This window comes from Procambarus clarkii, chromosome 5 (assembly GCF_040958095.1).
Source record: "Procambarus clarkii isolate CNS0578487 chromosome 5, FALCON_Pclarkii_2.0, whole genome shotgun sequence".
Lineage (NCBI taxonomy): Eukaryota > Metazoa > Arthropoda > Malacostraca > Decapoda > Cambaridae > Procambarus > Procambarus clarkii.
This window is the reverse complement of record NC_091154.1, coordinates 34,618,853-34,641,352: the sequence shown is the minus strand read 5'-3', so window position 1 is coordinate 34,641,352 and position 22,500 is coordinate 34,618,853. Positions and strand designations below refer to the sequence as shown.

Below are 22,500 nucleotides of genomic sequence, written 5' to 3'. Positions count from 1 at the left end.
ATTCATATAGTAGTTACAGAGTTCAGCACACCTCAGCCCAGGAGGGCGAAAGTCAGTCAGTATGGGACATTGTACAATATAATGTTCGAGGGAATGGAGGTTTTGGTGGTGGGTGAGAAGGTGGGAGGATATGAACCGAGGTAGTGGGGAAGTGGGTGATACTGGAGAGGAAAGAGAAGTCCCTCTTTATAAATTCACGTTTTCTCTCGCACAGTCACGTTGCATTTTCTTTGACTGAGCTGTATTCGTTAATGGCAGTTTAATTCGGTATTCTTCATTTGTTAAAAATTCATGCAGTTGATAGTTGATCTAAATTTATATGATTTAGATTCTTTAATTTCTGGACAATTTCACAACATATTAATATTATTATATTATTATATTCGACATATTATTGGGGTGGGGTTCAACCACTGCAAACCACCTCAAGTCCATCATCACCCAGCAAAAATCTGCTATCAGAATAATAACATTCTGCTTTCAGACAACACTCGGCCCCCTTGTTTAACTCCCTAAACATGCTAAATATAATCTCACTCCACAAATTCTCTTGTGTCAACTACATTTACAAAACCCTGTTCATAAATGCAAATCCTGCTCTGAAACTCTCCCTGGACAGATGTAATAGGACCCATTATCACCACACCAGAAATAAATATCTCTTTGATATCCCCAGAGTCAAACTTAATCCGTGTAAACACACTATGCAAATAAAGGGACCCAGTCTATGGAACTCACTCCCTAATGAATTGAAAAGCTGTCCAACTTTTGCGTCATTCAAAAAGAAATCTAAAAAGTACCTAATTTCATCTTTATAGTTTTTTACTTTGTTGCTTTAAAATAGCACTGTATCTAGTGTTACCCAATCTCCCAATCTTTATGTACCCAATCTGAACATCTTTACCATTGTGATCATTGCTGTCTTCTTATATGTGCTATCAATCTGTTGTATGGTGTCTATTAATCTTTGTTTAAATTACCAATCAAGCTGTCAATGTAATCAATCAGAGCTTTAATATACCAATGTGCTTTAATGTACTTACTAATCTATCTCATTTCATTTTTTTCTTGCAATGTATCTGTTATCATTTTATTAATTCTGCTAGAATTTACCTACTTAAAATTATGTTAGATTCAGGACCTGCCCGAAACGCTGTGCATACTAGTGGCTTTACAGGATTGTAATTACTATGCTATGTATTCTCACAAACCCAATACACCTTCTTGTATATAAATAAATAAATAAATAAATAAATTTTATTATTGTTTATATTGGTCGCTTAAAAAATAATAAAATATATATTCCGAAACCCAGTAATCCAATCCAAAATTAATTATCATGTGTGTTACATGAATGCAATTTGTCAGTTATGCTTTAACATGTTGGCCATTTTTTATTTTATAAATGATGACTTCGTTTTATCCATATATAAACTTTATATATAGGCATAAGAACATAAATATTGTACATTAATTTTTACAAAGCCCTTATTAGGCTGAGGGCTTGACCCTAACCCAGGGGTAATACGTGTATGAAGTCACTATAACTCCTGGAGTATATATAACACTAATAATTGTGTAACTAGCATCAAAAGAATGTTATTTGCTTAGCTAAACGAAGCATAATCTTGAAAATCTTGATGATTTCGGGGCTTTAGTGTCCCCGCGGCCCGGTCCTCGACCAGGCCTCCACCCCCCAGGAAGCAGCCCGTGACAGCTGACTAACACCCAGGTACCTATTTACTGCTAGGTAACAGGGGCATAGGGTGAAAGAAACTCTGCCCATTGTTTCTCGCCGGCGCCCGGGATCGAACCCGGGACCACAGGATCACAGTCTAGCGTGCTGTCCGCTCGGCCGACCGGCTCTACCCCCCCACCATGGGTGGGGGGGGTCTGTTCCTGAACCGATTATGTGCCTCTGTAACCCTTTACACCACCGCCCACGGGATGGGTATGGGGTGCATAATAATGAAAGGAATTGACCCATGAAAAGAAGGAATTCATTAAGTATCTTTAGAACTACTGAGTATAAGTGTTTTTCATATAGATTTGTGATTATATATAAGGATAGGTTTTTTAGTATATTACAATTTGATTATGTATTAATTCGATGTTTTTATTATTATAATTACAATATTAATATCTACATCAGGATATTTTTATATATAATTTAGGTCAACAGCCCTTTTCCATTCATGCATTGGAGAGGAAGCCTCGTCAGTCATGTGGACGACCAGGGTCTCGTAGCTGTCCACAAAAGACATGGAGGACATCAGTAGAAAGTTACCGTCCAATATCCTTGGATATTGGCAGTGTATCCTGGGGCCTGACAGCTGAGTGGACAGCGCTTCGGATTCGTAGTCCTGAGGTTCCGGGTTCGATCTTCGGCGGAGGCGGAGACAAATGGGCAGTTTCTTTCACCCTGATGCTCTTGTTATCTAGCTGTAAATAAGTATCTGGGAATTAGACAGCTGCTACGGGCTACTTCCTGGGGTGTGTAAGGGCTTCCTGCTTCGATATAAGGTGTGTAACAAAAAGGATGCCTGGTCGAGGACCGAGCCGCGGGGACGCTAAGCCCCGAAATCATCTCAAGATAACCTCAAGGTAGTTTACCGCTTATGTAAGACCCTCTGTCCTGCGTGACAGTGAATACCAGCATTATCCTCACTTTAATAAGACTTTATCAAAATCCTCAGATTAGGCAAAATTGTAATTAATTTTGTCAATAAAGATGTTAATAATAATAAATACCGCTAGGCCATTGCATCTGGACCAGATCCTGTAGTGCGGACCAGTTTTCTCAACGACGCCCTACAGGTAATACCTCCCAGAGGCTGCTGCGTGTGCTGGTGGGGACACACTTCACCCTTTACAAGAGACACGAAAGAAAACTTGTCACACAAACACATTAAAAGCTTTCTTTTCTTGGTGATCTTGCCAAGTTACTGAAGGGAGACCTGTCTCACGGATGCACCGCGTTTTCTGTCCTGTCACGAGGCTGGACAAGGAAAACTGGTGCACAATTCATTAGGATCATCTCATTTACCATGGAACTCAAAATTACTGCCTGATGCCACACTGAATCTGATTAAAACTTTTATCCTAAGGAAATGGAGACTCGCGACCTCCACACAGGGTAAACACGGCGTTCGTTAAGCGGCAAATGAAATCTATTGTCTGGTTTTGTATTTGGGTTTTTGTATTTGTTAAACGCGTTAGTATTTGTTATAAGGAGGCCCTGGGTAAAACACTGGACAACACTGCACTTTCCACCCGTTACCTTCCTATGTCCATCTTGTTCGTTACCTATTCACGCCTTCGACACGTCTCCTTCCCATTACCTTCCCATTTTCCCTCATGTCATTTAACTGGTCACGCCCTGTCTTCCCCATTCACTAGTCCTGATGAGAGCCTCCTCCCCCTCCCTCTTAGCTCTTCAAGTGTACAGTGTAGTTATTTCCGTCTCAACAAAGGGCTGACGCAGGGGAGGTGAAGACCCACTCGTCAACAACAGGTAAAATTGACCTGTAGACCAAGGACTCTCGAGATTTTTTTTTTCCCTGTGAGAATATCTTTTCATGTCGTATTTTTTTCCGTGAGACGTTTGTGAGAAGTATTGTTTAGGGGAAGAAGATTTTTTTTTTGGAGTGAAGGTTTTTGTCAGTTACAATTTTTTTCTCATTTGTAATGCTACTGTTTGTGATAAGGAAGCCTTCCCGACCAGCCTGATTGTTATGTATTCACAGTCCCAAGTGTAGACGTTAATGTAGCCAAGATGTTTCTAGGTGTGTGTGTGTGTGTGTGTGTGTGTGTGTGTGTGTGTGTGTTTGTGTGTGTGTGTGTGTGTGTGTGTGTGTGTGTGTGTGTGTGTGTGTGTGTGTGTGTGTGTGTGTGTGTGTGTGTGTGTGTGTGTGTGTGTGTGTACTCGCCCATTTGTGCTTGCAGGAACGAGTATTGACTCTTGGTGTGTGTGCGTGTGTCTGGATTGTACCTGGAGTAGGTTTTGAGAGTTCTCTCTCAGCCGGATTGGGGGAGGCAATCTTGACTTGAGAGTTTGGTCCAAGAGATTACTGATCAGAGCGGCCCGCAAGCTCTCACATCAACTACACCTTCCTGAAGTTGCATTTCTTGTACAGTTTCATATCCCTGTCGACAGCTTCAGCTCCCGCGCCAATATTCTCCTGACACTGTGCCTGGGGGTAGCTGGTAGACTTGCCCGAAGAGAGGATTTCAGGTTATGAGACGTGTTATTTAGGAGTTTTTTTGTGTGTGTGTTCCAAGGTGGGACAATGTTGTTACATACGCAGAGTATAAGATGTCGACCTACTCGCAAGCCCTTAGTTATATTCACTCCAGCACAAGTAACATGGTATCTGTACACATGTAATCTACATTGTTTACTTTTTGAAGTGCTTAAGTAACGGTTAGCCGGGGTAACCAATTCAATTCGAGCGTACAAGTTTTAACATATTTCGTTTAATTTAATTGTTTGCGAGGGAGGCTTTGGCAGTACTGGCAGGAAGAGGGGGAGGGAGTGAGGGAGGAATGAAGAGGGAAGAGAGTAGGAGAAACCCAAACCCACCAACCCCCTAACCCTCCCTCCCATTCCGTTATGGTTGCAAGAGGCCGGGGGGGGGGGTAAGGCACCATAATGAGAGCGTCCCCCCCCCCGGTCCAATACCTTGCACATGCCCCAGTATAATGGCGTATACATCACTCCATAATGCTCGTTTACAACAGTTAATAGCAAATTACCATGCATTATAGGTGAATAGGGTCATCAGTTAAGTCGTGACGTCAGCGGGCTCACTATGCCGGCTTGGCTTGCTTAGAGCAAGTTACTGGATTCGAACGCGTTACGCGGGATATTAGTTGTGCAATGGTGCTATGATTATTATCATTAATTATTCTCTGGAGGGAACCCCTGGAGGGAACCCCCCCCTGGAGGCAAACCCCCCCTGGAGGCAAACCCCCCTGGAGGGAACCCCCCTGGAGGGAACCCCCCGTGGAGCGAGCCCCCCTCTTGGAGGGAACCCCCCCCCTTGGAGGGAACCCCCCCTGGAGGGAACCCCCCCTGGAGGGAACCCCTCCCCTGGAGGGAACCCCCCCCTGGAGGGAACCCCCCCTGGAGGGAACCCCCCCCTGGAGGCAAACCCCCCCTGGAGGGAACCCCCCCTGGAGGGAACCCCCCCTGGAGGCAAACCCCCCCCTGGAGGGAACTATTAGGTTCCCGTAGTTGTCATTACCTCGTGGTGTGGATATCATCTGGTCTATTATATCCATTGATAATTACAGGAGAACTGTAATATAGAGTTAGCGTTGCCTCGTTGGGAAGAGCAGTGAACTATATTATGAGACTAACGATCACTGTTTGTCAACTGCAACTTTGGCGTGTCGAAGTCGGGTCTGCAGGGGCGCGGGAGGCGGTCAGCGCGCGCGCGGGAAATTCAAACCTCTTGAAAAATGGAAGGAACAATGCCTCTTCTCACAGACTAGGCTTTGCTCAACACCAACCCTATTGCAACAAGTATCAAAATATAAATAGCTATAAAATATAGCAATTTACAAGGAATTATAAATTTGTGATTGCTCGTGAGCTTAAAGTTTCTGCTCAATTTCATTTTCTTCCCCGATGTGTTGACTTAACGTTAAGTCCTTCATGTTGATGCTGGTATATATAATTATATGTAACAAATACATATGTGTTTGTAACACACACACGTTTGTGACGTATATTGGGTGAACCGTGTCTAATTAATGTTCAAATTGTAATCGAGAGCTCGTTATTTTTCAACGTAGATAAACGAATATATGAAACGATTGTATATAAATTAAAGACAATATATTAATAGTAATGTAGGAAGTAGGTAGGAATTTGCCGGCAGTAGGCTTCCCCTGCCCCGGAAATCAACTCCTTTTGTCTATTACGTCGGATTTTTAACGGAATCAACCAGTCTGTTGACAATGCAATTAGCAGAAACAAGACAATTGCTCGTGAGTATCCCAGCGGTGTTCCCTGTCAGATTGTGAGGGCTCGGCGTTAATAGTTGTGAGCTGGCACCACCGGGGACCTCCCACGGCCGAGTGTGTTCAATAAACCCCTGAACTATATGTTTAACACATCTCTAACCCTGTCCATGGAGGACAGAAGAAAATGTATATATGCTGGTTAGCATTGTAAATGTGTGGCCACGTCTGTGGTAGAAAATAATAATAATAATAATAATAATAATAATAATAATAATAATAATAATAATAATAATAATAATAATAATAATAATAATAATAATAATAATAATGAAACAGCAGGTGTGAGGCCTGGCCATGATCATCACTACACACTACGTACACTGGAGTACTGGCAGCTGGGGAAGGAAATGGTGTGTCACAGGAAGGATGTGTGTGTGTGTCTTTAATGCTACACAGTACGTAGTGTGTTTATATCTGTATGCCGATTAAAGTGTTTAAATAAAAACTTGATTACACAGTTGGACGTTGTGCTGGTGTGTGTGTGTGTGGGGGGGGGGGAGGGGGTAGGGGGACAGTGAGCGCCCCACATGCACAGCATTTGATGCATGCTTCTACCCTCCCCCCCCCCCCCCCCATCCCCTCCTATCGCATCCCTCCCTCCATGGGTTGGGTGTTGGGTGTGGGCGCGATGGTCCTCCTGATGGGGGTGGCCAGAGAGGCGGGCCAAAACTGCTGGCCCCCACTCCCGGTGACGTGTTGGTACGCTGCCTGTCGGGGAAGCCTTCCTCCTGCACCTCCCCCTTCACCCGTGTAGCCAAGTGAAGGGCACCAGTGGGTCCGCTACACACACGCCGGCCACCAGTGTCCGCTACACACTTGACAGTGATTTAAGTCTTCGGTGCGTAAGAGAACACGCTGTATACACTCTCGGTTATGAGGGTAATTGACGCTGGAGAGCGAGCTAGTAATGAGGCGCGTGTGTGTGGTAGAGGAAGGTGTGAGGGTAGTGTGTGAGGGAACTGTCCTAGTGAGGCCCGTATTAGTGGCTTTGGCGAGGCGTGACGGTGTGGCGGCCTAGCGTGGCGTTGACAATTAACTAGCCAATTGTCAATGTGTCGGGAGTGGCGGCGGCGGTAGTGGTCCCAGACACACAACTACAAGTGTTCTCAAGAAGGCGTGAGTGAGTGAGTGAAGGCACTCTGCAGGTTATGGGTGGTGCAGCGAGGGACAGAGAACTCTTCGGGGTGTTTCACCATATTTAACTTCATTCAGCCGTATTTAAATGTTACACGGGCGCTGACTTATTGTTTAAGCAACTACCTCACTCGTCAGATAACGAGTAAATATTCAGAAGTCTTCGATATGATAGTGTACAGTGGAATCACAATATAATAAATTTGTGTAGTTTCTAGTATTATCGCTCTTAATCGTTTATTACTCCATTAGCGAAGAAGTAATTAAGCTCGGGTACTTTGAGAACCATTTGTTGAGTCTCACTAACTCCAGCATTTTTCTCAACTTTTAAAGTTTATTTTGTTGCTAATCTTGACTAAAATCAAGGAGGCGTCCAACTTCCTGGTTGACCAGACCGTCAACCAGGAGAGACGAATTCTGGGAACCACCTCGAGGTAACCTCAAGGCTCCTGAACTGGTCACAAGACTGGACCACAAAAGAATTGGCAGACAGGTCTCGGAGTCTCTGATTTCTTTCCTATCAGAGCAAACTGTTGAGAGTAGCATGTCTGCTACAACATAGATGGGATGCTGAGGTGTAATCTGATCTCCTCGTTGTTTCATGTTGACCTGGTTACCTTACCTAGTGGCATAATGTTATGCGAGTTGAAGATAGCATCCACATAATATTCAGAACTCTTTATAAAGTGCAGCAAAGAGGTCATTTGTGATTGATGTTGTGGGTCTCTTATTATCTATCTAGCCATGTTTGGCAGACCTGACCTTGCATCGTAGAACATCGTAGATTTGTTCGTAGAACATTACATTTCCTGTGGGTTTTTGTAATAGAGGTAGTTAACTGTAGTGTAGGTGGTTCTGTGCCTGCAGTGCGCCTGGTTGCTAGAGGTAGTTAACTGTAGTGTAGGTGGTTCTGTGCCTGCAGTGCGCCTGGTTGCTTGACCCTAACATTGGTCATTTAGTGACTTTGATATTGGTGAATGTAGAATTAAGTTGAGGAATTTAAGAGGGTTTAGTTTGGATGATGGCGTGTATAGGGACGAGCCGAGTACCCACTGGTAGTAGGGGACCGTCTTTGTTTATATCTTAGAGGCGTCCTCGTCAAGACTGTAACATTCCTGTCGAGTTCTTACACAACAGAGGCAATCGGGCGATACTTCAACCTGCTAGAAAGCACTGGCTTAGTCCGCCGCCTTCCTCCCACCCTCATCATCCCCCCCCCCCTTTCCCCATTCCCCCTTAGGTGGGGGTGGAAGTGGACGGGGGTAAAGGATGCAGGTTAGAAGGGTGGGGAGGGGTTATTGATGAGGTTAGGGGTATAAGTGGCCTGCCTGCCGCCACCCCCAATAATAAACTGTCATCAGTCTCTGCTCGTCAAGTATTTATTATTTCGTGGTGGCCGAGGCCGGCTGGTGGTGGTGCCGCGCTGGTCACTGTTGAGGCTGTGGCGCCAATCCCTCCCTCACTGTCCTCTCCTTCCCCTCCATCTTCCCAGCCTTTCTGCCCCTCCCTCCCTCCCTCCCTCCCTCACGTGTCTTACTTACCTGTAAGATTGTTCGTTGATGAGTATGCACATAACCCGGTCTCTTAATGCTGGTATGAAGGTAGTTCCCCCCTGTGAACAGTCTCCATCTCCAGGTTAATCCAGAGTCGTTCCCCCCTCTTCTCCCTACACTTCTCCAGTCTCTCTCCTGTACGCTTGGACCCACATGCCACCCGTCTTACACACAGTTAACTCGCTAACGAGCCCCACATCCACCAGTGAGTACGGTGGGAGGTTGTGGTAGCGGGCCCCCACATCCATCAGTAAGGAAGGTGGTGGGTGGTGGTAATGGGCCCCACATCCATCAGTAAGGAAGGTGGGAGGTGGTGGTAAGGGGCCCCACATCCATCAGTAAGGAAGGTGGGAGGTGGTGGTAGCGGGCCCCACATCCATCAGTGCAGAAGTGGCCCAGACCACAGGAAGCGAGATACCACAAGTCCCAGACCTTCACAGCTGGTGTACGGGTAGGGGAGTTACTCCATGCGAGAGAGCGCCAGACATCACCAACCTTGAACCATCTGCCATGGGGTTATTACCTCTGGAGATAGCCTACGAGAGTGGCTGCGTCAGCACCAGCTGCCTCATCACCAGCTGCCTGTGCAAGACGTTCCTGGGAGGAGTGCAATCATATAATTTTTCGTAGAGATTATTGATGCCTCCAGTGGTTTTGGTACAAACTGCTTGCTCCTGGAGTTTATTCCAATCATCTTCCAATACCTGTGAAGGAAGAATCTCGTATTTTACTTTTTATTATACACCGTTTTATTATTTTTCTTGTCTCTTGTTCTGCATACACGAGCTGTTATTTTTCCAACTCCAGGATACAGGAACAGATCACTTCTGAATTTTCTTAAGAGGCTTGGAGCTCTTCCTTCCCATAGCGCATCTTAAGCCTTATGCTCAGTCTAATATGTGTCTACATACTGGTATGTTGGTAGCGTATACCCTCCTTATCTGGTCTTATAAGTTGGACATAACCTCACATCGTCAGTCTATCCTCACGGCTTTTTTAATTATGCTCTTACCTTGACCATTTGTTGTTGAGAATACTGCATGGCGGCCTCTTGGTGCCCGCTATGGTGTCAGAGCTGAGCCTTGAGCTCTGTGACTTGATGCTGAGGACGTGAGGCGACGCTCTCTGCCACGCTCCTCGGGTGAGGCAACACGCTCTACCACGCTCCTCGGGGTGGTAAACCCTCCACATTAAACCTCCCGTGGCAATTGCTAACGATTATTTGATAATAAATTACCTTTGTCAAAATATTAAAATGTACCGTGTTTATTGATGAGGGTTTGAGTGCTAGTGTTGTTAATATCAACTCTCTTCGTAACAGGAACAAAGTGGCAGTATTGATACCATTAAATAAATTACATTAAATTATACAGTGTGTATCCAGTTCTATTTAGCGAGGTGTAGCACGTCGACGTCATTAGACATGCTCGTCGGCAGCGTGTGATCGACACCAGGAGACAGCCACAACCTCATTGTTGATGTCGATCAGCTGGAACAGTCTACCAGCTGTTTAATCAACCCGCCGGTGGCTCCCAGCCAAAGGGGGACCGAATTACTTGGTGTCACATCAATCAGTTTTCTAATCTCGCCTCGCAGCCTCTCGCATCTTACGCATCTTTCTCTATTAACCACCTCTCATCTCTCCCTCAAGTTACACGGGTCTAACGAAGCTTTGTACACCCCTAGTCTTCACTCGCACCACCAGGTTACGAACTATTGTAGATGCTAACTAACCACATCCAGACACATCACTCTTATTTCCCACCTCTGCATCCCCTAAAACATGTATATATACATACACCTTTGATATATACATCGCTTGTATCCATTATATATACATTCATACTCTGAGCTTCCTCGCTTGACATCAGTGAACAACACGTGATGTTCAAAGACGTCTGATTCCTTGCGCATGGATGATCAACAAGGAGAAGTTACCAAAAGAAATAAATAAGAAAAAAATTGCTGTGTTTGGATATCGGTGATCTTTACCTCCCAGTGCGCTAATACCTCGCTGGGCACTTGTCTCCGAGAATGAAGTGCTGAAGGAAACTCGCACCAAGGCCTTAGTGCGCCCTGGATACACACACACAGCCGCGGAGAGCGTGTTCCCAGGGGGAGGTGTTAGGGGCCCCGGCGTGGCTCTGGGGGGAGGATGGCGGCTCTCAGCGCGCGCGTGCAGAAGCAGAAGAAGATCCCGGTGGGCCTGGAGAGCGGGTCGGAGCTGGTGTCTATAGTGCTCACATACAGCACCATCATCATCCTCCTGGTGGTGGTCTACGCGCTCTACAAGGTCTTCGTCACTGTCCAGGTAGGTCCTGGTGTCTGTGGCGGGGGTGCAGCTCCCTCGCCTTTCTTTCTTAAACCTCCTATTTCTAGCATATAAGATTTAGGCCTTAGGCTAAGCGCTGGGTCTGACGTCATTCAGCGTATATTTATCTAAGAGGAAAATATTAAATACAATTAACTTTTCCAAACGTATTTTTATCTGACTCGCCTTCGTTGGTTTAAACCTCGGGAATAAATATATATTTTAAAGTCCCGGGTTCTTCAGTCTTGGGATAAATATTACTTTGTTTCCCCACCTTCAAAAAAATATTTTGGCGTCTTGAAATAAAAACATGTCTTTTTGGTGGGGTGGGAAAGACTGCACATATTTTCCCCAAAGGTGTGGAAAGTTTTCGTGAGGTTCCGGCAGGTGGAGGAGAGCAGACGGTGGGAGGTCGGGGATGAGATGCCATCCAGGTACCCCCCGCGAGGTGCCATCCAGGTACCCCCCGCGAGGTGCCATCCAGGTACCCCCCGCGAGGTGCCATCCAGGTACCCCCCGCGAGGTGCCATCCAGGTACCCCCCGCGAGGTGCCATCCAGGTACCCCCCGCGAGGTGCCATCCAGGTAATACCCCCGCCAGGTGCCATCCAGGTAATACCCCCGCCAGGTGCCATCCAGGTACCCCCCCGCGAGGTGCCATCCAGGTACCCCCCGCGAGGTGCCATCCAGGTACCCCCCGCGAGGTGCCATCCAGGTACCCCCCGCGAGGTGCCATCCAGGTACCCCCCGCGAGGTGCCATCCAGGTACCCCCCGCGAGGTGCCATCCAGGTACCCCCCGCGAGGTGCCATCCAGGTACCCCCCGCGAGGTGCCATCCAGGTACCCCCCGCGAGGTGCCATCCAGGTACCCCCCGCGAGGTGCCATCCAGGTACCCCCCGCGAGGTGCCATCCAGGTACCCCCCGCGAGGTGCCATCCAGGTACCCCCCGCGAGGTGCCATCCAGGTACCCCCCGCGAGGTGCCATCCAGGTACCCCCCGCGAGGTGCCATCCAGGTACCCCCCGCCAGGTGCCATCCAGGTACCCCCCGCCAGGTGCCATCCAGGTACCCCCCGCCAGGTGCCATCCAGGTACCCCCCGCCAGGTGCCATCCAGGTACCCCCCGCCAGGTGCCATCCAGGTACCCCCCGCCAGGTGCCATCCAGGTACCCCCCGCCAGGTGCCATCCAGGTACCCCCCGCCAGGTGCCATCCAGGTACCCCCCGCCAGGTGCCATCCAGGTACCCCCCGCCAGGTGCCATCCAGGTACCCCCCGCCAGGTGCCATCCAGGTACCCCCCGCCAGGTGCCATCCAGGTACCCCCCGCCAGGTGCCATCCAGGTAATACCCCCGCCAGGTGCCATCCAGGTACCCCCCAGCCAGGTGCCATCCAGGTACCCCCCCCGCGAGGTGAGGTTGACGCGCCCCGCCCCACCAAGCTCACCATCACCATTGTCCTCACTGAGGTGTGTGCTCTCTCCTGCACACACACCTTGATGCTCTCCTTCTCATTCCTCACGTGTGTCAGTAGCGGAACGGAAATTGAGGCTCGTTTGATCTCTGACATTGTATCTGCTCCTTCGAGTTCCAGTTTCTCATTGGCCTCCAACACGTCCCTCGCTAGAGCGACACATTACTGTTTAGATTAAGCGTAACCATGGTCAGTGATATGCCTCACCGCGGACCTTCTTCAGAGTCCGGTAACTTTAAGAGAAGTCGTGATTGACAGGCGAGAAACGGGGGACGGGGGGGGGGAGCCTCTCTCCCATTGTGGGGTGTTGTGACCAGCGCTGCAAACACTTTTTACAACTTTTCGCAAATTTATCACGTTTGTGCAAACCAGAATGTTTCCAGATGTTTAGTTGCTGGATCAGGTGGGTGTATTTACAGCTCTTTGTTAATATTCTCTTTGATCTTAAACACACTCTCTCTCTCTCCCTTTCTTCTCTTCCGCCTTTTTTCTCGCCTCCCTCATCTCGTGAATAAATTATCACGGCTACTGCCGATAACCTCGTGGCCTTAATTTGGTCATGGTGACATAAAAGCCTTCGCCCTCGTTTGGCGGCGGCAAGCATATCAGGCTTGCCGGGCAGGGAAGGGGGCGCAGGGGGGAGAGAGGGGGGAGCTAAGAACGCCCCCCCCTCTCTCTCGGGGAGGGGGGACGAGGACGAGTGCACCTCTTCACTTCCCCTGGTCGCACAAAGCAGTATTATTTAATTTAACGGGAGGAACACGTATACAGGAAGACAGATGATCAATGGACACATTTTATTATAATTATTTACAATATTTATATTAAATTCTGCCTAATATGTGAATTTGTCAGATTACACAATGGCTTGGACGTTGTGTGAGAGAAAGATAAACCAAATTAACTGTGAGGTTGAGGGCGTTGGAGTGGCCCCCCTCCCCCCCCCCCTCTCAAGCGTGTAGAGTAGCAGATGGTGACAAGACATTTCAAGTAGCAGTAAGGAGATATATTCTTGGCGGAGTGACAGGCAAGCGCCACGCCCCCACGTGGCGCCGTGGCGCCTGCCAAAGGGAGGTGCTCATCTGGGAGAAAGTGATGTGCAGGTGAATAATAGGCAGCGTGGGGGAGGAAGATGGTGGGGAGGGGGGGGGGATGTAGCATACCAGACGTGACCAAGGCATTACACACTCGCCCATCCTTGCACTCTCAGCCTCTTCCCTCCCCCCCCCCCTCCATGCTGCCGCCTCCACCCTTAAACTCTCTCTCAAAAATGCTGTAACATTTTTGGTATCTGCATTGCTAGTCATATAAGAGGGCTGTGGGAGTTGGAGATTTGATATTATCAAGGAAGAAAACGATAGTGAGAATTTTGGAAAAAGGACGCAGGTTCGATCCCACCGTCCTGCCTCAAGAATATTGTCAGATATATGAAATTATTGTGACTCGTGTACACAATGGATAGTGTTTTAACTGAATTGTCGGCCACAATGTCACGCCGTTCGCAAATTCTCGGGGGAAGGGAGTATGGACGGGGGCCGAGTAGGTCCACCGTCTTGATCAGGCGTTCACACCTCTTCATAAAAATGTATGGACAGGGGCGACCACTGTATCAACAAGGAAGACCACTGTATGGTCAGGGACGACAATGACATGAACAGGGACGAGTGACACATTTGTGTCATGTTCAGTCCTGGGTCTTGACGCGTCGAAAAGTTTAACATTTTATCAGATGACTGAATTTCCAAGCCTAATACTATGGATCAGAAGCTAAGATTCCAGCAAGTAACACACTTAGGGGGGAGTACGTCATCGGCGTTGCTGAGTGTCAGACATGAACGAAGTCCTCTAAGAATAGTCCTCACAGGATTGCTCGCTTACAATGTCAATGCCTCCGTTTGCCCACAACAACAACTTTGGCTTGTCGATCGTACCCAAGCCGGTGTTCAGGTCTGGGTGGCGTTCAGGTCTGGCTATATTCTGGATTATTCGCACTTAGGGGGCCGGGTGAGTGGAAGGGGTTACCCCACACGGGTGGCAGCAGTGTGTACTACCAGCCAGGTGAAGTGGGCTCATCTTGGCAGTTGCTTAGCTCTTCAGGTCCGAGCCTGTCAGGAAATTCCTCCTCAGATGCGATTTAGTGCAGGAAATTGAGACGAAACCTCGTCTTTCTTGCCTTGTTGTGTATCCAAATAGAGTCGGCCGGGAGCAGGGAATTAAATTGGCTTGAGGAGTGCGCTGGACGTCGGTCAGTCAGCTGTTCTTGCACCCGACCACCGTAATCTCGTCCACCATTCAGGCAGCCCGAGTCTGTCTGTCTATCTCTCCCGTGCATGATTTTACCCAAGCAATCCTACTTGCGTTTACGGTTGGGAAGCCGTGCCAGATTTCCTCTCGAGCAAGAACCCCGACAGCCGCGTTATGGACAGACTGGATAGTGTGTTGCCAGTGGGAACAACGTCAGAATGTCTGGCTAGAACGTTGTCAGGGAGGTGGCTCCACCGTCTGGGAATGACCGCACCACCTCCGTGTTTACTGTTTTCGGTCGGTGATATGGACAGGGATGATCGCTGTATGGACAGGGAGGGTCACCATGTGGACAGGGAGGGCCACCATATGGACAGTCTTGAGCTTTCGCTATCGGAAAGATGTAGAACGATGCGCTTTACTAGGTTAAATATTTACTGGATTTAAATAGGGAAGGTTCTTACGTCTGGGTTCCGCTGACAGGTCATATAATTATCTGTAGGTGGAAGAGGGTGGTGGCAGGCTACACCTGAGGTGTCTAAGAGGGGAAGATTTTAGTGCTGGGGTATGTATAATGATATTGGAGCATCTATTGGTTCTCCAGGGGACAATGTCTTTAAGTGTGTGAATGTTGCTTAAATAATACTTAACAGTTCTTCTGCGTGTGTCTTGTATCATCTTGATACCTCACACTTGTGTCCTTTGCTCCCTTACCTTCCTCTCTGCCTCTCCTCTCTTCCTCCCTTTCCCCTCCTGTCCCTTCCCTCCCATCCCTTCCCTCCCATCCCCTCCTCCCCTCCCTCCCTTCGCCCTCTTCCCCTCTTTTTCCCCTTCGCCCTCTTCCCCTCTTCCCTTCTTTTTCCCCTTCGCCCTCCTTCCCTCACTTTCCCTTCAGTGTCCAACCACTTGGGGGCTGGACGGTAGAGCAACGGCCTCGATTCATGCAGGTCGGCGTTCAATCCCCGACCGTCCAAGTGGTTGGGCACCATTCCTTCCCCCCGTCCCATCCCAAATCCTTATCCTGATTCCTTCCCAGTGCTATATAGTCGTAATGGCTTGGCGCTTTCACCGAGTAGTTAACTCCCCCCCCCCCCTCACCCCCACAACAATATAAAGGTTATAAAAATGTACAAATTAAATTTCCAGGTTATAATAGCGGGCGCATGCGCCTAACCCACTAATGTAATTGCTGTGAACTTCAAGTAATTAGCAATAATGATTCTCTTAGAATTGAATTATAACAACACTAAAATCATTTTGACAGTCCAAAATCCTTTTACAAACTGGCGTGCAAAATGTGTTTATTGTTCGTTAATGTTATAGGCGGAGACGGAGAGCCAGGCAGGGGGGGGGGCTGGGTCTTGGGGGGGGGGGGGGGGGGGGGGGTGTTAGTGATGGTTGGGGGACTCTCACTCACTCACTCACTCACTCACTCACTCACACTCACTCACTCACACTCACTCACTCACACTCACTCACTCACACTCACTCACTCACACTCACTCACTCACACTCACTCACTCACACTCACTCACACTCACTCACACTCACTCACACTCACTCACACTCACTCACACTCACTCACACTCACTCACACTCACTCACACTCACACTCACTCACACTCACTCACACTCACTCACACTCACTCACACTCACTCACACTTACTCACTCTCACTCACTCTCACTCACTCTCCTCACTCACTCTCACTCTCACTCACTCACTCTCCTCACTCACTCTCACTCACTCTCACTCACTCTCACTCACACTCACTCACTCACACTCACTCACTCACACTCACTCACTCACACTCACTCACACTCACTCACACTCACTCACACTCACTCACACTCACTCACACTCACTCACACTCACTCACACTCACTCACACTCACTCACACTCACACTCACTCACACTCACTCACACTCACTCACACTTACTCACTCTCACTCACTCTCACTCACTCTCCTCACTCACTCTCACTCTCACTCACTCACTCTCCTCACTCACTCTCACTCACTCTCACTCACTCTCACTCACTCTCCTCACTCACTCACTCTCACTCACTCACTCTCACTCACTCACTCTCACTCACTCACTCACTCACTCACTCACTCACTCACTCACTCTCCTCACTCTCTCTCTCACTCTCTCTCTCACTCTCTCTCTCTCTCTCTCTCTCTCTCTCTCTCTCTCTCTCTCTCTCTCTCTCTCTCTCTCTCTCTCTCTCTCTCTCTCTCTCTCTCTCTCTCTCTCTCCCTCCCCCCCTCCCTCCCCTCCCCCTCTCTCTCCCCTCCCTCCCCTCCCCCTCTCTCTCCCCTCCCCCCCCCCTCCCTCCCCTCCCCCTCTCTCTCCCCTCCCCCCCCTCCCCTCCCTCCCCTCCCAAGGGAGAGGGCTCTTTGCTCCCAGCTCAACCCACGCAATCACAACTAGGTAACACACACACACACACACACACACACACACACACACACACACACACACACACACACACACACACACACAGATGCCGGCCGTCAGGCAAAAGCCGATATTGTTAGAATATATTTGAGTGTGTTGGACTTGTGCATGGCATAACGGGGGGGGGGGGGGGGGTGGGAAGGTGAACTGTGGTGGTGGTGGCGGTGTGGCTGACACGGCCCACATGTGCATTGTTCATCCCTCACCCGCCATGATCTTGTGAGGGGAATAATGACTGAGATCACTGGGTGGGGAGTGGGTGTTGTGGGGCATGGGGGTGTCATGACGCCGCCACTACCACCAACCCCTACCAACCACCACCACCAACCCCTACCAACCACCACCACCAACCCCTACCAACAACCACCACCAACCCCTACCAACCACCACCCGTCGTCGCCATCACCACCCCCCTACCAACCACCACCACCAACCCCTACCAACCACCACCACCAACCCCTACCAACCACCACCCGTCGTCGCCATCACCACCCCCCTACCAACCACCACCACCAACCAAGAAGTCCTTCAAAACCTGAGGGGCAGCAACCTCAGCAACACACACACCTGTAGTACCATGACTATTGCAGGTGTGGAAATACAAACTGATGTGCCTGTCCCGGAAGTGACTTCTTCCAAGACGCCGGCGGCCTCTACACGCTTAGTACGCTGCTAATGACCAGTTATCGTTAACCGGCAACTGCAAGACACTAACGAGCCGCTGATGTACTTTGATCCTATAGCCCATATACTGGAAAACTGCGAAATCGAACAGCAGCGAGGCTGGGACTGACAGGGGCAGCTTTTGACGATGAAAGATATTAATTATGGAGTGCCACTTTCTTCCCCCTTACCGCAATGGGTAGTGTGTCAAGGAAATAATTAGTAGGGGGGGGAGGGGATGATAAGATTAGAGACGAGAAAATCGCCGCCGCCATCACCATCAATCATCACCATCAATCATCAGCTGGTACCGTACGTGAGAGAAGTTGAGTTCAGACTTGTGACCCTCCCGCAGGGAGCCGGGACACGCTCACAGAAAACGGATGCTCATTGCAACATTAACTTCCGTATTTTGGTGGCAGAATATTATTCTTTACATAAGATTCAGGTGTGTGTGTGTGTGTGTGTGTGTGTGTGTGTGTGTGTGTGTGTGTGTGTGTGTGTGTGTGTGTGTGTGTGTGTGTGTGTGCAGGTTCAGGTTCAATTTTATGCCTCGCCTTTATGTATTTGCGCTTGCGATGCATGCGCTTCAGCTCCTGTGTTCCGCCTCTTAGTTGACAGGTGTTCTCGAGCGCGTTTCTCTGCACGTAATAATGGCGCTATTGGGTGTAGGATTGTTTTTCTTCATTTATGAATAACCTTTGACCTGGACAGAGACCGGGCCCTGAATCCCGGGAACCCTGACCCCCAGGGAGGCAGCACGCGAGGGATGAGTGTAGCCAACCGGACCGTTACTGAAACCTGGCATACGCTTACCGTAGACTTATTCCAGACTTCAGATTATTATTTTTTTTGGATATCCTCAAAATGCTTCCGCAGTCTGCCAGTGCAGACTGCCCATCACATGCCTCTGTATGACTAACCATCCTGTGTGATGGGAATTTTTTTAGCATCACCTAGTTAGCTTTTTTTGACACTGTATTCCACTTCATACAGTCTAGGGTAGCTGCACTAATGCAGATGTACCTCTTGTATTAATAATTTTTTTTATCTAGGATATCAAGGTTTTAAAGTTCGGTAGGATAACATTCAAATATATCCTGGGGGAGGGGGGGTATACTAGGGTGAGGAAGGGGGAGGGGGATCAGCAGGAGAGAAACACAAGGTAATTGTTTACAAAACCGATCATTAAATAGTATTTTTTTAGAATACGCGATACTGACGTTAAAGGAGAGGGACAGCTAGGGAAGATAATAGTGAGGGAGCCTAGCACAGGGAAGGGTAGGGTTATGCAGGGTGACCTGCCTCCCAGAGTTGGTCAGGTGATGGGGGAGTTAGGGTTGTGTTGCCCTCACCTCCCCACCCCCTTCCTGCTGCTTCTGTCCCACCCTTCCCCCTTCCTGCTGATTCTGTCCCCCCCCCCATCACCTCCAATTTGTCATTCTTCAATGCAACCTTGCCTCCCCATTCCTCCCCCACCAATCTCTTCCTCCTTCTTTCACTTCCCCTCCCTTCATCAACTTTATCTCCATCCCTTCCACTCATCATTCTCCTTAGCCCCTATTCCTCCCTCTCTCACATATCCCTCCCTCCCTCATTCCCTTCCCTAGGTTTCTCTCCTATTGCCTTCCATTATTCCCCATTTCCCCTCATCCGTTCCTACCAATCGTTGCCCACTAGACACCTCACTATTCCTACCCGTCATTGCCCTACTGATGAAAGAACATTAACCATCATAGCTAGAAAGAGGCAGGTCGCCACGTCCATCAAGTCTCCGCTCCATGCTTAATGTATACAAGCAGAGCTGGGGGAGCGTGTTGGATGTCCCCTTCCCCTGTTGTTGGTCGCCCTGCTGCTGCTCCTGCTGCTGTCTTTGTTGATGCTGTTACTGCTGCTGTTACTGCTGCTGCTGTTACTACTACTGCTGCTGCTACTGTTACTACTGCTGCTGCTGTTAGTGCTGCTGTCTTTGTTGATGCTGTTACTGCTGCTGTTACTACTACTGCTGCTGTTACTACTACTGCTACTGTTACTACTGCTGCTGCTGTTAGTGCTGCTGTCTTTGTTGATGCTGCTACTGCTTCACGTTTCTCTGGTGGTGCTGTTGCGTTTATTGGCTTTTGTTGATAGTGGTGTTGGTTCTACTGTCTTTGATGTTGCGGCTGCTGCCTTTGTTGATGGTGTTCCTGTCTGTGTTACTACTGCTACCTTTGTTCGGCTTCTGCTGTGCTGTTTTGTAGTGACCTTGGTGCTGCTGTATTTCTTATTTCCCTCTATGCTGCTCTACCTTCATTAGCACTGCGGTGTGTGTGTGTGTGTGTGTGTGTGTGTGTGTGTGTGTGTGTGTGTGTGTGTGTGTGTGTGTGTGTGTGTGTGTGTGTGCGCGCGCGCGCGCGCGCAGGTGTTCTCTCAACATAAGGATATGTTAGGATATGACTTTAATGTTTAGATCTTCTTGTGCTCTTTAATAGAGAGATTTGTCTGCATCTTGTACCATGTTCTGGTGCTAAGATCTTGTGTTTTATTCCCATCCGAGATAAGGTCAGTCTAGATGGTCTTTTAGTGATGGCAAAGCGTGATAGGTCCGTATCCCACTTGGCATCATTATTGTCGTCTGATTATGAGGTTCGGTTTTGTCATCTGATGCCCGTTATATTTTCTGGCACTAAGGATGAAACAGGTCGGTTGTTTACTCCTGTGACGATGGGGGAGAGTAACGGTGTGAGGACAGCACATTGACAATTTTTAGCGCAGCATTTTTACTGGGTTTAATGTGGTGTTTGGCACCCCTGTATCTCCATTTTGAGCAATAAACACATTGTCTCTGTTAGAGAACTTAGTCCTAAGTCCTAATCTCTCCGGGTGGACTTTGTTAGAGACGAGACTGTGAAGCCTACACCTGAGAGGGAGGGAGGGGGAGGAGTAGAGGGAGGGAGGGGGAGGAAGGAGGGGGTGAGGGGGAGGAGGGGGTGAGGGGGAGGAGGAGGGAGGGGGTGAGGGGGAGGAGGGGGAGGAGGAGGGAGGGGGGGGAGGAGGGAGGGAGGGAGGAACACGTGCACATTTTCAACCAGTGATCTCGTTGTCATATTAATAATTTATCCATTATTTTAATTTCACTAAATGATTACATTTAATAAAAGTTGTGTGTGAAATATTTGTAACTGTTTTTTTCCGGTAGTCTAGTTTTTTATTGACGGAGTAGTTGGGAGAGGCAGGATGTACCTGATTAACAAAAAAAAGGTGTTCACCTGGGCTGTGCATCTTTATTTTCCGTGAACCCGCTGATCAGAGCCCTCGACCCGCTGATCAGAGCCCTCGACCCGCTGATCAGAGCCCTCGACCCGCTGATCAGAGCCCTCGACCCGCTGATCAGAGCCCTCGACCCGCTGATCAGAGCCCTCGACCCGCTGACAAAATACAGACTTTTACATGGCCGTCATCGCGGCCCGCTTGGCCTCGGCCCGCTCTCTCAACACTCGTAAAACACCATACTATCCGGCTGGCCTAAATCAAGAGATAAATCACCCCTACACCACTGGGGAATTATATTTGTCTCTCTTTCATTAAATCTCAGGTTTGATCCCTAGTGGATGTAATTAGTGTACAGGCAGACCCCTCTCTGAACAAAATGCTTCAGAGTTGTCTACTACTTCCCAATTCAATTTGGGGGCGGTCACCCCTCGCGGAATTTCAATCAGCTATACACTAGTTGATGTTTTGGGGTTCAGAAGGATTTTACAAGTTTGTACAAACACACGCATTCATACACCCATACGGACATGTGAACTCTCAGTTCGATTTCTGGCACAGGCAGAAACACATGGGCAGAGTTTCTTTCACCTGATGGCTTTGTCTACCTAGCAGTAAAAGGGGGTAAAATAGGTACTTGTGAATTAGCTGCTGCAGGCTGCATCTTGGGAATGTGTGAGAGAGAGAGAGAGAGAGAGAGAGAGAGAGAGAGAGAGAGAGAGAGAGAGAGAGAGAGAGAGAGAGAGAGAGAGAGAGAGAGAGAGAAGCTGAGGCTGAGAGAAGCAGGTGAGTTGGGAGACGGTCACAGCCACCAGGGTTCGAGGTCATATATATATATATAAAATATATATATATATATATATATATATATATATATATATATATATATATATATATATATATATATATATATATATATATAATTTGCACATATTTAATAGTTTATAAACGTGGAAAAATTATGTATATAACATATATCTGACAGTTCATATACATGTATTAAAAGTAAAAGCATTTACCCTTCGCTTGGCAACATATTATGGGGGAAAATGTTTCGCAGTTGAGCCGAGTTTATTTGATATATCTGAAGTGTTGCATTCAATGTGTGCCCGCTCGAGTATTGGGCCGGCATGTGCGCTGCTGATGTGTTTAGTAATACACAAATATTGTTATTTGTCGATGCTTTTTTGTCTAGGTAATATTTGTGTTTTCGGAGTTGATACTCTGCCTGTGACATCTCTTCTCACCCGTCTGTGTTTGTCTGTGTGTTCACGTAGTTGTTTCTTACGGGGGGTTGAGCTCTTTCGCTCAAACCCGGGCTCTTTCGGCCCGGGTTTGTGTCTGTGATGCACATGCGCACGTACAGACACACGGCTGGACACGTTA

The 22,500-nt window shown here is 48.3% G+C and overlaps 1 protein-coding gene across 5 annotated transcripts in view; it reads left to right on the top strand.

Moving 5' to 3' along the window:
• Positions 1-22,500, top strand: part of LOC123763004 (ligand of Numb protein X 2) — a 281,655-nt gene that overhangs the window by 157,020 nt on the left and 102,135 nt on the right. Inside the window, exon 1 of one of the 5 annotated variants that reach the window (XM_045749936.2) lies at positions 10,608-11,028. The exons of the other annotated variants lie outside the window; for them this stretch is intronic. The gene's annotated coding sequence lies outside the window, so the exon portion shown is untranslated. Of the gene's footprint in view, positions 1-10,607; positions 11,029-22,500 lie in introns of those variants that run through there. 5 annotated transcript variants of the gene reach the window in all.